At 38.9% G+C, this 18,430-nt stretch overlaps 1 protein-coding gene and 1 long non-coding RNA gene across 2 annotated transcripts in view; one reads left to right on the plus strand and one right to left on the minus strand.

The window, feature by feature from the left end:
• The window catches only part of chgb (chromogranin B), a 141,188-nt gene that overhangs the window by 89,227 nt on the left and 33,531 nt on the right, over positions 1 to 18,430 (plus strand). The gene's annotated exons all lie outside the window — the stretch shown is intronic.
• LOC144212999 (uncharacterized) lies at positions 14,362 to 17,526 on the minus strand. Its single transcript, XR_013329861.1, has 4 exons — positions 17,402 to 17,526; positions 17,156 to 17,317; positions 16,156 to 16,853; positions 14,362 to 15,934 (listed from the first exon to the last, which is right to left on the minus strand). It is a non-coding gene; the product is annotated as an uncharacterized LOC144212999 (long non-coding RNA).

Consider the following 18,430-nt stretch of genomic DNA (forward strand, 5'->3'; position numbering starts at 1 on the left):
AAGTCCTGGCAAAACAAGTTCTGGCAAAACAAGTCCTGGCAAAACAAGTCCTGGCAAAACAAGTCCTGGCAAAACAAGCTCTGGCAAAACAAGCTCTGGCAAAACAAGCTCTGGCAAAACAAGCTCTGGCAAAAAAAATCCTCAAAAAATCTGGCAAAAAAATTCCCCAAAAAATATTTGGCAAAAAATTCCTCAAAAAAGCTCTGGCAAAAAATTCCTCAAAAAAGCTCTGGCAAAAAATTCCTCAAAAAAGCTCTGGCAAAAAAATTCCTCAAAAATGCTCTGGCAAAACAAGCTCTGGCAAAGCAAGCTCTGGCAAAACAAGCTCTGGCAAAACAAGTCCTGGCAAAACAAGTCCTGGCAAAACAAGTTCTGGCAAAACAAGTCCTGGCAAAACAAGTCCTGGCAAAACAAGTCCTGGCAAAACAAGCTCTGTCAAAACAAGCTCTGGCAAAAAAAATCCTCAAAAAATCTGGCAAAAAAATTCCCCAAAAAATCTTTGGCAAAAAATTCCTCAAAAAATCTGGCAAAAAAATTCCTCAAAAAAGCTCTGGCAAAACAAGCTCTGGCAAAACAAGTCCTGGCAAAACAAGTCCTGGCAAAACAAGTCCTGGCAAAACAAGTCCTGGCAAAACAAGCTCTGGCAAAAAAAATCCTCAAAAAATCTGGCAAAAAAATTCCCCAAAAAATCTTTGGCAAAAAATTCCTCCAAAAAATCTTTGGCAAAAAAATTCCTCAAAAAAAGCTCTGGCAAAAAAATTCTCCAAAAAATCTTTGGCAAAAAATTGCTCAAAAAAAGCTCTGGCAAAAAATTCCTCAAAAAAGCTCTGGCAAAAAAATTCCTCAAAAATGCTCTGGCAAAACAAGCTCTGGCAAAGCAAGCTCTGGCAAAACAAGCTCTGGCAAAACAAGTCCTGGCAAAACAAGTCCTGGCAAAACAAGTTCTGGCAAAACAAGTCCTGGCAAAACAAGTCCTGGCAAAACAAGTCCTGGCAAAACAAGCTCTGGCAAAACAAGCTCTGGCAAAACAAGCTCTGGCAAAAAAAATCCTCAAAAAATCTGGCAAAAAAATTCCCCAAAAAATATTTGGCAAAAAATTCCTCAAAAAAAGCTCTGGCAAAAAAATCCTCAAAAAAGCTCTGGCAAAAAATTCCTCAAAAAAGCTCTGGCAAAAAAATTCCTCAAAAATGCTCTGGCAAAACAAGCTCTGGCAAAGCAAGCTCTGGCAAAACAAGCTCTGGCAAAACAAGTCCTGGCAAAACAAGTCCTGGCAAAACAAGTTCTGGCAAAACAAGTCCTGGCAAAACAAGTCCTGGCAAAACAAGTCCTGGCAAAACAAGTCCTGGCAAAACAAGCTCTGTCAAAACAAGCTCTGGCAAAAAAAATCCTCAAAAAATCTGGCAAAAAAATTCCCCAAAAAATCTTTGGCAAAAAATTCCTCAAAAAATCTGGCAAAAAAATTCCTCAAAAAAGCTCTGGCAAAACAAGCTCTGGCAAAACAAGTCCTGGCAAAACAAGTCCTGGCAAAACAAGTCCTGGCAAAACAAGTCCTGGCAAAACAAGCTCTGGCAAAAAAAATCCTCAAAAAATCTGGCAAAAAAATTCCCCAAAAAATCTTTGGCAAAAAATTCCTCAAAAAAAGCTCTGGCAAAAAAATTCTCCAAAAAATCTTTGGCAAAAAATTGCTCAAAAAAAGCTCTGGCAAAAAATTCCTCAAAAAAGCTCTGGCAAAACAAGCTCTGGCAAAACAAGTCCTGGCAAAACAAGTCCTGGCAAAACAAGTTCTGGCAAAACAAGTCCTGGCAAAACAAGTCCTGGCAAAACAAGTCCTGGCAAAACAAGCTCTGGCAAAACAAGCTCTGGCAAAACAAGCTCTGGCAAAAAAAATCCTCAAAAAATCTGGCAAAAAAATTCCCCAAAAAATATTTGGCAAAAAATTCCTCAAAAAAGCTCTGGCAAAAAAATCCTCAAAAAAGCTCTGGCAAAAAATTCCTCAAAAAAGCTCTGGCAAAAAAATTCCTCAAAAATGCTCTGGCAAAACAAGCTCTGGCAAAGCAAGCTCTGGCAAAACAAGCTCTGGCAAAACAAGTCCTGGCAAAACAAGTCCTGGCAAAACAAGTTCTGGCAAAACAAGTCCTGGCAAAACAAGTCCTGGCAAAACAAGTCCTGGCAAAACAAGCTCTGTCAAAACAAGCTCTGGCAAAAAAAATCCTCAAAAAATCTGGCAAAAAAATTCCCCAAAAAATCTTTGGCAAAAAATTCCTCAAAAAATCTGGCAAAAAAATTCCTCAAAAAAGCTCTGGCAAAACAAGCTCTGGCAAAACAAGTCCTGGCAAAACAAGTCCTGGCAAAACAAGTCCTGGCAAAACAAGTCCCGGCAAAACAAGCTCTGGCAAAAAAAATCCTCAAAAAATCTGGCAAAAAAATTCCCCAAAAAATCTTTGGCAAAAAATTCCTCCAAAAAATCTTTGGCAAAAAATTCCTCAAAAAAAGCTCTGGCAAAAAAATTCTCCAAAAAATCTTTGGCAAAAAATTGCTCAAAAAAAGCTCTGGCAAAAAATTCCTCAAAAAAGCTCTGGCAAAAAAATTCCTCAAAAATGCTCTGGCAAAACAAGCTCTGGCAAAGCAAGCTCTGGCAAAACAAGCTCTGGCAAAACAAGTCCTGGCAAAACAAGTCCTGGCAAAACAAGTTCTGGCAAAACAAGTCCTGGCAAAACAAGTCCTGGCAAAACAAGTCCTGGCAAAACAAGCTCTGGCAAAACAAGCTCTGGCAAAACAAGCTCTGGCAAAAAAAATCCTCAAAAAATCTGGCAAAAAAATTCCCCAAAAAATATTTGGCAAAAAATTCCTCAAAAAAAGCTCTGGCAAAAAATTCCTCAAAAAAGCTCTGGCAAAAAATTCCTCAAAAAAGCTCTGGCAAAAAAATTCCTCAAAAATGCTCTGGCAAAACAAGCTCTGGCAAAGCAAGCTCTGGCAAAACAAGCTCTGGCAAAACAAGTCCTGGCAAAACAAGTCCTGGCAAAACAAGTTCTGGCAAAACAAGTCCTGGCAAAACAAGTCCTGGCAAAACAAGTCCTGGCAAAACAAGCTCTGTCAAAACAAGCTCTGGCAAAAAAAATCCTCAAAAAATCTGGCAAAAAAATTCCCCAAAAAATCTTTGGCAAAAAATTCCTCAAAAAATCTGGCAAAAAAATTCCTCAAAAAAGCTCTGGCAAAACAAGCTCTGGCAAAACAAGTCCTGGCAAAACAAGTCCTGGCAAAACAAGTCCTGGCAAAACAAGTCCTGGCAAAACAAGCTCTGGCAAAAAAAATCCTCAAAAAATCTGGCAAAAAAATTCCCCAAAAAATCTTTGGCAAAAAATTCCTCCAAAAAATCTTTGGCAAAAAATTCCTCAAAAAAAGCTCTGGCAAAAAAATTCTCCAAAAAATCTTTGGCAAAAAATTGCTCAAAAAAAGCTCTGGCAAAAAATTCCTCAAAAAAGCTCTGGCAAAACAAGCTCTGGCAAAACAAGTCCTGGCAAAACAAGTCCTGGCAAAACAAGTTCTGGCAAAACAAGTCCTGGCAAAACAAGTCCTGGCAAAACAAGTCCTGGCAAAACAAGCTCTGGCAAAACAAGCTCTGGCAAAACAAGCTCTGGCAAAAAAAATCCTCAAAAAATCTGGCAAAAAAATTCCCCAAAAAATATTTGGCAAAAAATTCCTCAAAAAAGCTCTGGCAAAAAAATCCTCAAAAAAGCTCTGGCAAAAAATTCCTCAAAAAAGCTCTGGCAAAAAAATTCCTCAAAAATGCTCTGGCAAAACAAGCTCTGGCAAAGCAAGCTCTGGCAAAACAAGCTCTGGCAAAACAAGTCCTGGCAAAACAAGTCCTGGCAAAACAAGTTCTGGCAAAACAAGTCCTGGCAAAACAAGTCCTGGCAAAACAAGTCCTGGCAAAACAAGCTCTGTCAAAACAAGCTCTGGCAAAAAAAATCCTCAAAAAATCTGGCAAAAAAATTCCCCAAAAAATCTTTGGCAAAAAATTCCTCAAAAAATCTGGCAAAAAAATTCCTCAAAAAAGCTCTGGCAAAACAAGCTCTGGCAAAACAAGTCCTGGCAAAACAAGTCCTGGCAAAACAAGTCCTGGCAAAACAAGTCCCGGCAAAACAAGCTCTGGCAAAAAAAATCCTCAAAAAATCTGGCAAAAAAATTCCCCAAAAAATCTTTGGCAAAAAATTCCTCCAAAAAATCTTTGGCAAAAAATTCCTCAAAAAAAGCTCTGGCAAAAAAATTCTCCAAAAAATCTTTGGCAAAAAATTGCTCAAAAAAAGCTCTGGCAAAAAATTCCTCAAAAAAGCTCTGGCAAAAAAATTCCTCAAAAATGCTCTGGCAAAACAAGCTCTGGCAAAGCAAGCTCTGGCAAAACAAGCTCTGGCAAAACAAGTCCTGGCAAAACAAGTCCTGGCAAAACAAGTTCTGGCAAAACAAGTCCTGGCAAAACAAGTCCTGGCAAAACAAGTCCTGGCAAAACAAGCTCTGGCAAAACAAGCTCTGGCAAAACAAGCTCTGGCAAAAAAAATCCTCAAAAAATCTGGCAAAAAAATTCCCCAAAAAATATTTGGCAAAAAATTCCTCAAAAAAAGCTCTGGCAAAAAATTCCTCAAAAAAGCTCTGGCAAAAAATTCCTCAAAAAAGCTCTGGCAAAAAAATTCCTCAAAAATGCTCTGGCAAAACAAGCTCTGGCAAAGCAAGCTCTGGCAAAACAAGCTCTGGCAAAACAAGTCCTGGCAAAACAAGTCCTGGCAAAACAAGTTCTGGCAAAACAAGTCCTGGCAAAACAAGTCCTGGCAAAACAAGTCCTGGCAAAACAAGCTCTGTCAAAACAAGCTCTGGCAAAAAAAATCCTCAAAAAATCTGGCAAAAAAATTCCCCAAAAAATCTTTGGCAAAAAATTCCTCAAAAAATCTGGCAAAAAAATTCCTCAAAAAAGCTCTGGCAAAACAAGCTCTGGCAAAACAAGTCCTGGCAAAACAAGTCCTGGCAAAACAAGTCCTGGCAAAACAAGTCCTGGCAAAACAAGCTCTGGCAAAAAAAATCCTCAAAAAATCTGGCAAAAAAATTCCCCAAAAAATCTTTGGCAAAAAATTCCTCCAAAAAATCTTTGGCAAAAAAATTCCTCAAAAAAAGCTCTGGCAAAAAAATTCTCCAAAAAATCTTTGGCAAAAAATTGCTCAAAAAAAGCTCTGGCAAAAAATTCCTCAAAAAAGCTCTGGCAAAACAAGCTCTGGCAAAGCAAGCTCTGGCAAAACAAGCTCTGGCAAAACAAGTCCTGGCAAAACAAGTCCTGGCAAAACAAGTTCTGGCAAAACAAGTCCTGGCAAAACAAGTCCTGGCAAAACAAGTCCTGGCAAAACAAGCTCTGGCAAAACAAGCTCTGGCAAAAAAAATCCTCAAAAAATCTGGCAAAAAAATTCCCCAAAAAATATTTGGCAAAAAATTCCTCAAAAAAGCTCTGGCAAAAAAATCCTCAAAAAAGCTCTGGCAAAAAATTCCTCAAAAAAGCTCTGGCAAAAAAATTCCTCAAAAATGCTCTGGCAAAACAAGCTCTGGCAAAGCAAGCTCTGGCAAAACAAGCTCTGGCAAAACAAGTCCTGGCAAAACAAGTCCTGGCAAAACAAGTTCTGGCAAAACAAGTCCTGGCAAAACAAGTCCTGGCAAAACAAGTCCTGGCAAAACAAGCTCTGGCAAAACAAGCTCTGGCAAAAAAAAATCCTCAAAAAATCTGGAAAAAAAATTCCCCAAAAAATCTGGCAAAAAAATTCCTCAAAAAAGCTCTGGCAAAACAAGCTCTGGCAAAACAAGTCCTGGCAAAACAAGTCCTGGCAAAACAAGTTCTGGCAAAACAAGTCCTGGCAAAACAAGTTCTGGCAAAACAAGTCCTGGCAAAACAAGTCCTGGCAAAACAAGTCCTGGCAAAACAAGTCCTGGCAAAACAAGCTCTGGCAAAAAAAATCCTCAAAAAATCTGGCAAAAAAATTCCCCAAAAAATCTTTGGCAAAAAATTCCTCAAAAAAGCTCTGGCAAAAAAATTCTCCAAAAAATCTTTGGCAAAAAAATCCTCAAAAAAAGCTCTGGCAAAAAAATTCTCCAAAAAATCTTTGGCAAAAAATTGCTCAAAAAAGCTCTGGCAAAAAATTCCTCAAAAAAGCTCTGGCAAAAAAATTCCTCAAAAAAGCTCTGGCAAAACAAGCTCTGGCAAAGCAAGCTCTGGCAAAACAAGCTCTGGCAAAACAAGTTCTGGCAAAACAAGTTCTGGCAAAACAAGTCCTGGCAAAACAAGTCCTGGCAAAACAAGTCCTGGCAAAACAAGTCCTGGCAAAACAAGCTCTGGCAAAACAAGCTCTGGCAAAAAAAAATGAAAGTCAGACATAGGCATTGTCGTCATCATTGACTTGGCAAAAAGCCTAGTAGTCATCATACCTTCAGCAGCGTATGACGAGATTCCTCAAAAAAGCTCTGGCAAAAAAATTCCTCAAAAAAGCTCTGGCAAAACAAGCTCTGGCAAAGCAAGCTCTGGCAAAACAAGCTCTGGCAAAGCAAGCTCTGGCAAAACAAGCTCTGGCAAAACAAGTCCTGGCAAAACAAGTCCTGGCAAAACAAGTTCTGGCAAAACAAGTCCTGGCAAAACAAGTCCTGGCAAAACAAGTCCTGGCAAAACAAGCTCTGGCAAAACAAGCTCTGGCAAAACAAGCTCTGGCAAAAAAAATCCTCAAAAAATCTGGCAAAAAAATTCCCCAAAAAATATTTGGCAAAAAATTCCTCAAAAAAGCTCTGGCAAAAAAATCCTCAAAAAAGCTCTGGCAAAAAATTCCTCAAAAAAGCTCTGGCAAAACAAGCTCTGGCAAAACAAGTCCTGGCAAAACAAGTCCTGGCAAAACAAGTCCTGGCAAAACAAGTCCTGGCAAAACAAGCTCTGGCAAAACAAGCTCTGGCAAAAAAAATCCTCAAAAAATCTGGCAAAAAAATTCCCCAAAAAATATTTGGCAAAAAAATCCTCAAAAAAAGCTCTGGCAAAAAATTCCTCAAAAAAGCTCTGGCAAAAAAATTCTCCAAAAAATCTTTGGCAAAAAATTGCTCAAAAAAAGCTCTGGCAAAAAATTCCTCAAAAAAGCTCTGGCAAAAAAAATCCTCAAAAATGCTCTGGCAAAACAAGCTCTGGCAAAGCAAGCTCTGGCAAAACAAGCTCTGGCAAAACAAGTCCTGGCAAAACAAGTCCTGGCAAAACAAGTTCTGGCAAAACAAGTCCTGGCAAAAAAAGGCCTGGCAAAACAAGTCCTGGCAAAACAAGCTCTGGCAAAACAAGCTCTGGCAAAACAAGCTCTGGCAAAAAAAATCCTCAAAAAATCTGGCAAAAAAATTCCCCAAAAAATATTTGGCAAAAAATTCCTCAAAAAAGCTCTGGCAAAAAATTCCTCAAAAAAGCTCTGGCAAAAAATTCCTCAAAAAAGCTCTGGCAAAAAAAATCCTCAAAAATGCTCTGGCAAAACAAGCTCTGGCAAAGCAAGCTCTGGCAAAACAAGCTCTGGCAAAACAAGTCCTGGCAAAACAAGTCCTGGCAAAACAAGTTCTGGCAAAACAAGTCCTGGCAAAACAAGTCCTGGCAAAACAAGTCCTGGCAAAACAAGCTCTGGCAAAACAAGCTCTGGCAAAACAAGCTCTGGCAAAAAAAATCCTCAAAAAATCTGGCAAAAAAATTCCCCAAAAAATATTTGGCAAAAAATTCCTCAAAAAAGCTCTGGCAAAAAATTCCTCAAAAAAGCTCTGGCAAAAAATTCCTCAAAAAAGCTCTGGCAAAAAAATTCCTCAAAAATGCTCTGGCAAAACAAGCTCTGGCAAAGCAAGCTCTGGCAAAACAAGCTCTGGCAAAACAAGTCCTGGCAAAACAAGTCCTGGCAAAACAAGCTCTGTCAAAACAAGCTCTGGCAAAAAAAATCCTCAAAAAATCTGGCAAAAAAATTCCCCAAAAAATCTTTGGCAAAAAATTCCTCAAAAAATCTGGCAAAAAAATTCCTCAAAAAAGCTCTGGCAAAACAAGCTCTGGCAAAACAAGTCCTGGCAAAACAAGTCCTGGCAAAACAAGTCCTGGCAAAACAAGTCCTGGCAAAACAAGCTCTGGCAAAAAAAATCCTCAAAAAATCTGGCAAAAAAATTCCCCAAAAAATCTTTGGCAAAAAATTCCTCCAAAAAATCTTTGGCAAAAAAATTCCTCAAAAAAAGCTCTGGCAAAAAAATTCTCCAAAAAATCTTTGGCAAAAAATTGCTCAAAAAAAGCTCTGGCAAAAAATTCCTCAAAAAAGCTCTGGCAAAACAAGCTCTGGCAAAGCAAGCTCTGGCAAAACAAGCTCTGGCAAAACAAGTCCTGGCAAAACAAGTCCTGGCAAAACAAGTTCTGGCAAAACAAGTCCTGGCAAAACAAGTCCTGGCAAAACAAGTCCTGGCAAAACAAGCTCTGTCAAAACAAGCTCTGGCAAAAAAAATCCTCAAAAAATCTGGCAAAAAAATTCCCCAAAAAATCTTTGGCAAAAAATTCCTCAAAAAATCTGGCAAAAAAATTCCTCAAAAAAGCTCTGGCAAAACAAGCTCTGGCAAAACAAGTCCTGGCAAAACAAGTCCTGGCAAAACAAGTCCTGGCAAAACAAGTCCTGGCAAAACAAGCTCTGGCAAAAAAAATCCTCAAAAAATCTGGCAAAAAAATTCCCCAAAAAATCTTTGGCAAAAAATTCCTCCAAAAAATCTTTGGCAAAAAATTCCTCAAAAAAAGCTCTGGCAAAAAAATTCTCCAAAAAATCTTTGGCAAAAAATTGCTCAAAAAAGCTCTGGCAAAAAATTCCTCAAAAAAGCTCTGGCAAAACAAGCTCTGGCAAAGCAAGCTCTGGCAAAACAAGCTCTGGCAAAACAAGCTCTGGCAAAACAAGTCCTGGCAAAACAAGTCCTGGCAAAACAAGTTCTGGCAAAACAAGTCCTGGCAAAACAAGTCCTGGCAAAACAAGTCCTGGCAAAACAAGCTCTGGCAAAACAAGCTCTGGCAAAACAAGCTCTGGCAAAAAAAATCCTCAAAAAATCTGGCAAAAAAATTCCCCAAAAAATATTTGGCAAAAAATTCCTCAAAAAAGCTCTGGCAAAAAAATCCTCAAAAAAGCTCTGGCAAAAAATTCCTCAAAAAAGCTCTGGCAAAAAAATTCCTCAAAAATGCTCTGGCAAAACAAGCTCTGGCAAAGCAAGCTCTGGCAAAACAAGCTCTGGCAAAACAAGTCCTGGCAAAACAAGTCCTGGCAAAACAAGTTCTGGCAAAACAAGTCCTGGCAAAACAAGTCCTGGCAAAACAAGTCCTGGCAAAACAAGCTCTGTCAAAACAAGCTCTGGCAAAAAAAATCCTCAAAAAATCTGGCAAAAAAATTCCCCAAAAAATCTTTGGCAAAAAATTCCTCAAAAAATCTGGCAAAAAAATTCCTCAAAAAAGCTCTGGCAAAACAAGCTCTGGCAAAACAAGTCCTGGCAAAACAAGTCCTGGCAAAACAAGTCCTGGCAAAACAAGTCCTGGCAAAACAAGTCCTGGCAAAACAAGCTCTGGCAAAAAAAATCCTCAAAAAATCTGGCAAAAAAATTCCCCAAAAAATCTTTGGCAAAAAATTCCTCCAAAAAATCTTTGGCAAAAAATTCCTCAAAAAAAGCTCTGGCAAAAAAATTCTCCAAAAAATCTTTGGCAAAAAATTGCTCAAAAAAAGCTCTGGCAAAAAATTCCTCAAAAAAGCTCTGGCAAAAAAATTCCTCAAAAATGCTCTGGCAAAACAAGCTCTGGCAAAGCAAGCTCTGGCAAAACAAGCTCTGGCAAAACAAGTCCTGGCAAAACAAGTCCTGGCAAAACAAGTTCTGGCAAAACAAGTCCTGGCAAAACAAGTCCTGGCAAAACAAGTCCTGGCAAAACAAGTCCTGGCAAAACAAGTCCTGGCAAAACAAGCTCTGGCAAAACAAGCTCTGGCAAAACAAGCTCTGGCAAAAAAAATCCTCAAAAAATCTGGCAAAAAAATTCCCCAAAAAATATTTGGCAAAAAATTCCTCAAAAAAGCTCTGGCAAAAAATTCCTCAAAAAAGCTCTGGCAAAAAATTCCTCAAAAAAGCTCTGGCAAAAAAATTCCTCAAAAATGCTCTGGCAAAACAAGCTCTGGCAAAGCAAGCTCTGGCAAAACAAGCTCTGGCAAAACAAGTCCTGGCAAAACAAGTCCTGGCAAAACAAGTTCTGGCAAAACAAGTCCTGGCAAAACAAGTCCTGGCAAAACAAGTCCTGGCAAAACAAGCTCTGGCAAAACAAGCTCTGGCAAAAAAAAATCCTCAAAAAATCTGGCAAAAAAATTCCCCAAAAAATCTGGCAAAAAAATTCCTCAAAAAAGCTCTGGCAAAACAAGCTCTGGCAAAACAAGTCCTGGCAAAACAAGTCCTGGCAAAACAAGTTCTGGCAAAACAAGTCCTGGCAAAACAAGTTCTGGCAAAACAAGTCCTGGCAAAACAAGTCCTGGCAAAACAAGTCCTGGCAAAACAAGTCCTGGCAAAACAAGCTCTGGCAAAAAAAATCCTCAAAAAATCTGGCAAAAAAATTCCCCAAAAAATCTTTGGCAAAAAATTCCTCAAAAAAGCTCTGGCAAAAAAATTCTCCAAAAAATCTTTGGCAAAAAAATCCTCAAAAAAAGCTCTGGCAAAAAAATTCTCCAAAAAATCTTTGGCAAAAAATTCCTCAAAAAAGCTCTGGCAAAAAAATTCCTCAAAAATGCTCTGGCAAAACAAGCTCTGGCAAAGCAAGCTCTGGCAAAACAAGCTCTGGCAAAACAAGTCCTGGCAAAACAAGTCCTGGCAAAACAAGTTCTGGCAAAACAAGTTCTGGCAAAACAAGTCCTGGCAAAACAAGTCCTGGCAAAACAAGTCCTGGCAAAACAAGCTCTGGCAAAACAAGCTCTGGCAAAAAAAATCCTCAAAAAATCTGGCAAAAAAATTCCCCAAAAAATCTTTGGCAAAAAATTCCTCAAAAAAGCTCTGGCAAAAAAATTCTCCAAAAAATCTTTGGCAAAAAAGTCCTCAAAAAAAGCTCTGGCAAAAAAATTCTCCAAAAAATCTTTGGCAAAAAATTGCTCAAAAAAGCTCTGGCAAAAAATTCCTCAAAAAAGCTCTGGCAAAAAAATTCCTCAAAAAAGCTCTGGCAAAAAAATTCCTCAAAAATGCTCTGGCAAAACAAGCTCTGGCAAAGCAAGCTCTGGCAAAACAAGCTCTGGCAAAACAAGTCCTGGCAAAACAAGTCCTGGCAAAACAAGTTCTGGCAAAACAAGTCCTGGCAAAACAAGTCCTGGCAAAACAAGTCCTGGCAAAACAAGCTCTGTCAAAACAAGCTCTGGCAAAAAAAATCCTCAAAAAATCTGGCAAAAAAATTCCCCAAAAAATCTTTGGCAAAAAATTCCTCAAAAAATCTGGCAAAAAAATTCCTCAAAAAAGCTCTGGCAAAACAAGCTCTGGCAAAACAAGTCCTGGCAAAACAAGTCCTGGCAAAACAAGTCCTGGCAAAACAAGTCCTGGCAAAACAAGCTCTGGCAAAAAAAATCCTCAAAAAATCTGGCAAAAAAATTCCCCAAAAAATCTTTGGCAAAAAATTCCTCCAAAAAATCTTTGGCAAAAAATTCCTCAAAAAAAGCTCTGGCAAAAAAATTCTCCAAAAAATCTTTGGCAAAAAATTGCTCAAAAAAAGCTCTGGCAAAAAATTCCTCAAAAAAGCTCTGGCAAAAAAATTCCTCAAAAATGCTCTGGCAAAACAAGCTCTGGCAAAGCAAGCTCTGGCAAAACAAGCTCTGGCAAAACAAGTCCTGGCAAAACAAGTCCTGGCAAAACAAGTTCTGGCAAAACAAGTCCTGGCAAAACAAGTCCTGGCAAAACAAGTCCTGGCAAAACAAGTCCTGGCAAAACAAGTCCTGGCAAAACAAGCTCTGGCAAAACAAGCTCTGGCAAAACAAGCTCTGGCAAAAAAAATCCTCAAAAAATCTGGCAAAAAAATTCCCCAAAAAATATTTGGCAAAAAATTCCTCAAAAAAGCTCTGGCAAAAAATTCCTCAAAAAAGCTCTGGCAAAAAATTCCTCAAAAAAGCTCTGGCAAAAAAATTCCTCAAAAATGCTCTGGCAAAACAAGCTCTGGCAAAGCAAGCTCTGGCAAAACAAGCTCTGGCAAAACAAGTCCTGGCAAAACAAGTCCTGGCAAAACAAGTTCTGGCAAAACAAGTCCTGGCAAAACAAGTCCTGGCAAAACAAGTCCTGGCAAAACAAGCTCTGGCAAAACAAGCTCTGGCAAAAAAAAATCCTCAAAAAATCTGGCAAAAAAATTCCCCAAAAAATCTGGCAAAAAAATTCCTCAAAAAAGCTCTGGCAAAACAAGCTCTGGCAAAACAAGTCCTGGCAAAACAAGTCCTGGCAAAACAAGTTCTGGCAAAACAAGTCCTGGCAAAACAAGTTCTGGCAAAACAAGTCCTGGCAAAACAAGTCCTGGCAAAACAAGTCCTGGCAAAACAAGTCCTGGCAAAACAAGCTCTGGCAAAAAAAATCCTCAAAAAATCTGGCAAAAAAATTCCCCAAAAAATCTTTGGCAAAAAATTCCTCAAAAAAGCTCTGGCAAAAAAATTCTCCAAAAAATCTTTGGCAAAAAAATCCTCAAAAAAAGCTCTGGCAAAAAAATTCTCCAAAAAATCTTTGGCAAAAAATTCCTCAAAAAAGCTCTGGCAAAAAAATTCCTCAAAAATGCTCTGGCAAAACAAGCTCTGGCAAAGCAAGCTCTGGCAAAACAAGCTCTGGCAAAACAAGTCCTGGCAAAACAAGTCCTGGCAAAACAAGTTCTGGCAAAACAAGTTCTGGCAAAACAAGTCCTGGCAAAACAAGTCCTGGCAAAACAAGTCCTGGCAAAACAAGCTCTGGCAAAACAAGCTCTGGCAAAAAAAATCCTCAAAAAATCTGGCAAAAAAATTCCCCAAAAAATCTTTGGCAAAAAATTCCTCAAAAAAGCTCTGGCAAAAAAATTCTCCAAAAAATCTTTGGCAAAAAAGTCCTCAAAAAAAGCTCTGGCAAAAAAATTCTCCAAAAAATCTTTGGCAAAAAATTGCTCAAAAAAGCTCTGGCAAAAAATTCCTCAAAAAAGCTCTGGCAAAAAAATTCCTCAAAAAAGCTCTGGCAAAAAAATTCCTCAAAAATGCTCTGGCAAAACAAGCTCTGGCAAAGCAAGCTCTGGCAAAACAAGCTCTGGCAAAACAAGTCCTGGCAAAACAAGTCCTGGCAAAACAAGTTCTGGCAAAACAAGTCCTGGCAAAACAAGTCCTGGCAAAACAAGTCCTGGCAAAACAAGCTCTGTCAAAACAAGCTCTGGCAAAAAAATCCTCAAAAAATCTGGCAAAAAAATTCCCCAAAAAATCTTTGGCAAAAAATTCCTCAAAAAATCTGGCAAAAAAATTCCTCAAAAAAGCTCTGGCAAAACAAGCTCTGGCAAAACAAGTCCTGGCAAAACAAGTCCTGGCAAAACAAGTCCTGGCAAAACAAGTCCTGGCAAAACAAGCTCTGGCAAAAAAAATCCTCAAAAAATCTGGCAAAAAAATTCCCCAAAAAATCTTTGGCAAAAAATTCCTCCAAAAAATCTTTGGCAAAAAATTCCTCAAAAAAAGCTCTGGCAAAAAAATTCTCCAAAAAATCTTTGGCAAAAAATTGCTCAAAAAAAGCTCTGGCAAAAAATTCCTCAAAAAAGCTCTGGCAAAAAAATTCCTCAAAAATGCTCTGGCAAAACAAGCTCTGGCAAAGCAAGCTCTGGCAAAACAAGCTCTGGCAAAACAAGTCCTGGCAAAACAAGTCCTGGCAAAACAAGTTCTGGCAAAACAAGTCCTGGCAAAACAAGTCCTGGCAAAACAAGTCCTGGCAAAACAAGTCCTGGCAAAACAAGTCCTGGCAAAACAAGCTCTGGCAAAACAAGCTCTGGCAAAACAAGCTCTGGCAAAAAAAATCCTCAAAAAATCTGGCAAAAAAATTCCCCAAAAAATATTTGGCAAAAAATTCCTCAAAAAAGCTCTGGCAAAAAATTCCTCAAAAAAGCTCTGGCAAAAAATTCCTCAAAAAAGCTCTGGCAAAAAAATTCCTCAAAAATGCTCTGGCAAAACAAGCTCTGGCAAAGCAAGCTCTGGCAAAACAAGCTCTGGCAAAACAAGTCCTGGCAAAACAAGTCCTGGCAAAACAAGTTCTGGCAAAACAAGTCCTGGCAAAACAAGTCCTGGCAAAACAAGTCCTGGCAAAACAAGCTCTGGCAAAACAAGCTCTGGCAAAAAAAAATCCTCAAAAAATCTGGCAAAAAAATTCCCCAAAAAATCTGGCAAAAAAATTCCTCAAAAAAGCTCTGGCAAAACAAGCTCTGGCAAAACAAGTCCTGGCAAAACAAGTCCTGGCAAAACAAGTTCTGGCAAAACAAGTCCTGGCAAAACAAGTTCTGGCAAAACAAGTCCTGGCAAAACAAGTCCTGGCAAAACAAGTCCTGGCAAAACAAGTCCTGGCAAAACAAGCTCTGGCAAAAAAAATCCTCAAAAAATCTGGCAAAAAAATTCCCCAAAAAATCTTTGGCAAAAAATTCCTCAAAAAAGCTCTGGCAAAAAAATTCTCCAAAAAATCTTTGGCAAAAAAATCCTCAAAAAAAGCTCTGGCAAAAAAATTCTCCAAAAAATCTTTGGCAAAAAATTCCTCAAAAAAGCTCTGGCAAAAAAATTCCTCAAAAATGCTCTGGCAAAACAAGCTCTGGCAAAGCAAGCTCTGGCAAAACAAGCTCTGGCAAAACAAGTCCTGGCAAAACAAGTCCTGGCAAAACAAGTTCTGGCAAAACAAGTTCTGGCAAAACAAGTCCTGGCAAAACAAGTCCTGGCAAAACAAGTCCTGGCAAAACAAGCTCTGGCAAAACAAGCTCTGGCAAAAAAAATCCTCAAAAAATCTGGCAAAAAAATTCCCCAAAAAATCTTTGGCAAAAAATTCCTCAAAAAAGCTCTGGCAAAAAAATTCTCCAAAAAATCTTTGGCAAAAAAGTCCTCAAAAAAAGCTCTGGCAAAAAAATTCTCCAAAAAATCTTTGGCAAAAAATTGCTCAAAAAAGCTCTGGCAAAAAATTCCTCAAAAAAGCTCTGGCAAAAAAATTCCTCAAAAAAGCTCTGGCAAAACAAGCTCTGGCAAAACAAGTCCTGGCAAAACAAGTCCTGGCAAAACAAGCTCTGGCAAAAAAAATCCTCAAAAAATCTGGCAAAAAAATTCCCCAAAAAATCTTTGGCAAAAAATTCCTCAAAAAATTTGGCAAAAAAAATTCCTCAAAAAAGTTCTGGCAAAACAAGCTCTGGCAAAGCAAGCTCTGGCAAAACAAGCTCTGGCAAAACAAGTTCTGGCAAAACAAGTTCTGGCAAAACAAGTCCTGGCAAAACAAGTCCTGGCAAAACAAGTCCTGGCAAAACAAGCTCTGGCAAAACAAGCTCTGCCAAAACGAAATGAAAGTCAGACATAGGCATTGTCGTCATCATTGACTTGACAAAAAGCCTAGTAGTCATCATACTCTCAGCAGCGTATGACGAAATTGTATAGTGCTTCTCCACAAGTTCGTCTTCCCAGGCAAGACACATTTATGACATTTATTTATGACATATTCATACTTTTTAGCTCTCCGCCTTGAGCGCCATCAATCCGGCGACTGCAAGTTGCCTCACCGATGCCAACAAGAGTAAGATGGATCACTTACCTCTCACAGTCTTTATACTTACCCTCCCTCCGTCAGCCTGTGCAAGGCAGATCCACGCCAGACAAACTTCCTGTTACTTCATTGCGACTTAGTTTCATAGAAGGGATTTGTGTTGTCGTCACGTCACGTGTTGCTGTAGGTTCAGAATTCAACTCAATTAAATTCCCAAATCAAAACATCAACATTTCGAGCACAGCGCTGACTTATGATTGTGAATTCAACTCAGTTAAATATCACAATATCAACTTGCTTAAATGAGTTGGAAATACGTTACTCCATCGACTCCAAATCTACTTATTGGGCCGAATAATTATTTACTGTATAACACCCCCAAGAATATCCAAAACACCTCACCGTGTATTTAAATATGCCAAGATTTCTTCAATTGGACACACTTTCTGGAGTCGGAGTGACTCATCGCTCGGCACCACTGGAAAATCCTCACGGCGCCCCCCTTCTCGAGAGCAACGCAAAAAGCCTTAATGACTCATGACGAGTACCTGTACCCCCCGGCACGTGCCGTCACGTGGCCTCGCTGGGTGAGTCATACGGTGGGTTGCGAGACCAAAAACCATCAGCTGTGCGTCTCCGAGCAAGAAAGGCCACGGGAATGAATGGTCGTCTGGCAGCGTTCGGGGTATTTTATGCTTGACGGATGTTTGATTTGATGTTGGGAGACCCCCATCAAGCTCAGTTGGGAGGTGGGCTTCACCTATTTCACAGATCATTAGGTATGCAAACTAAACCTTACAGTACAGTAATACCTCGAAATTTGTGGTAACAGACCAAAAATGGCCATGAAAATTGAAAAACTGCAAAGTAGTCATTATTACTACGATACATTTTTGCGCCTATACAGAAATACAAAAGTACAATTATCAAAAATGGTATATTATTTAAATATTGCAGCTATAAGCAGATCAAACTGTAATGTATTAAAATCTAAATATAATGTATACATACAAAAATATAAATACTGTACTGTACTCAGAGTGGAAATAGTTCTTCATGGGAGTTTTAGACCAAGTCCTTTGTCTTCTTATGGTCTTTGCCTGGAATATATGAGAGATTACTATTATCGTTTTCCATGGTTTTGTTTGTAAATACACATTGAAACCCAAATATTAGTATTATTTAGTTTTCCAATGTATTTTTACCTTAATAAGAAAACCTGAAAACCCTTAAGAGTACATTCTAGTGTTTCTATAAAGAGGAAATACTGTAAAATCTCATTAAATGTGAGGTAGAATAAATTCAATGCTTGGGGATATACATTAATTCCTGTCATGAATGTTTTAGGGCTAAAAAATAAATAAGAAAAAAATCCTATGAGGAGAATAAAAAAAATATGTACCAGATGCGGCGTCCAGTGAATTTGAAATTGACGCCGGTGAGTCATCGACTGGCGATGTACAGCATCATTGATGCGAGGATCCCTGATGAGACAGACAGACAAAGATCCCCGCGGAAAGAGTCTGCCACGACGATGCTGCGTTTCCATGGCAACTCGGCCTGACTAGAACATGATGGGTTTATTTTTTTTTGCTTCTGTCAAATGAAGGACCGTTTGAAGTCGGAGTGCTCGTCTTTGTGTACACACATCTCCAGAGAGCCGCCAGGGTCACGACTACAAAGGGAACATTACTTTGGGGGTGTCGTGACCTTGCTCTTTTGCACCCATGATGTTATACAGATTGCATTGTTGGATTCCAAAAGTCAAGGTGACCCCTAAAACATCAACATTTAAAGATTAGTAAACTCTAAATCTTAAAAGTGCTGTTTGGTGGTTTTTCAGCAATTCTGGTTGTGACATCACAACCAGAATGGATGATTTTTTTTTTTTGGCTTTTCAGTGGGAGGGGGAGGGCAGCTTTTTGCTCAAGTCATCCAGCAGTGAGCGAGCTGACTGACAAACTTGAACCAGCGGGGGTTGGGCAAGAGAAGCAGCTGAAGGCGATCCACTGATTGCACTTGCAGGACACTTAGTATTGCTCTTTATGAAAACCTGCATTTTGTGGAATAGTTTGAAATTAAAGACTATTTTCAAGGGATGCTATGCCTTTATATCAAATCAAAAGCTCTATGGTCATCATACACAAATGCATATAATGAAATGGGTGAAATATCATTCAACAAAAATGTTCTTAAATGAGTCAAAATGGTTAAGTCTGCACTTTGATGGCCAACATTTGAAATAGGTAAAAAAAAAAGAATCTTGAACTGGCTTTGACAGTTTATAATACCAGGCAGGCACTTACATAGGTGGCAAAGTTGAATCGATGGGGGTTGAGCCACTGTGGGTGGGGGTGGGGGGTAAGGGGGTGCAGGTTTTTCCTCAACATGTCCAGCACCGACTGAGCTGACAAACAAACTTGAACCAGTGGGGGTTGGACAGAAGATGCAGCTGATGTCAATGCACTAATTGCACTTGCAGGACACTTAGTATTGCTCTTTATGAAAACCTGCATTTTGTGGAACAGCTTGAAATTAAAGACTATTTTTAAGGGATGCTATGCTTTTATATCAAATCAAAAGCCTCTATTGTCATCCTATGCAGCTGTGTATAATGAAATATGTGAAAAATATATTATTTTAAAAAGGTGCTCTTAAATGAGTCAAAATGGTCAAA

The sequence above is a fragment of the Stigmatopora nigra genome, chromosome 2 (assembly GCF_051989575.1).
Source record: "Stigmatopora nigra isolate UIUO_SnigA chromosome 2, RoL_Snig_1.1, whole genome shotgun sequence".
Taxonomy (NCBI): Eukaryota; Metazoa; Chordata; class Actinopteri; order Syngnathiformes; family Syngnathidae; genus Stigmatopora; species Stigmatopora nigra.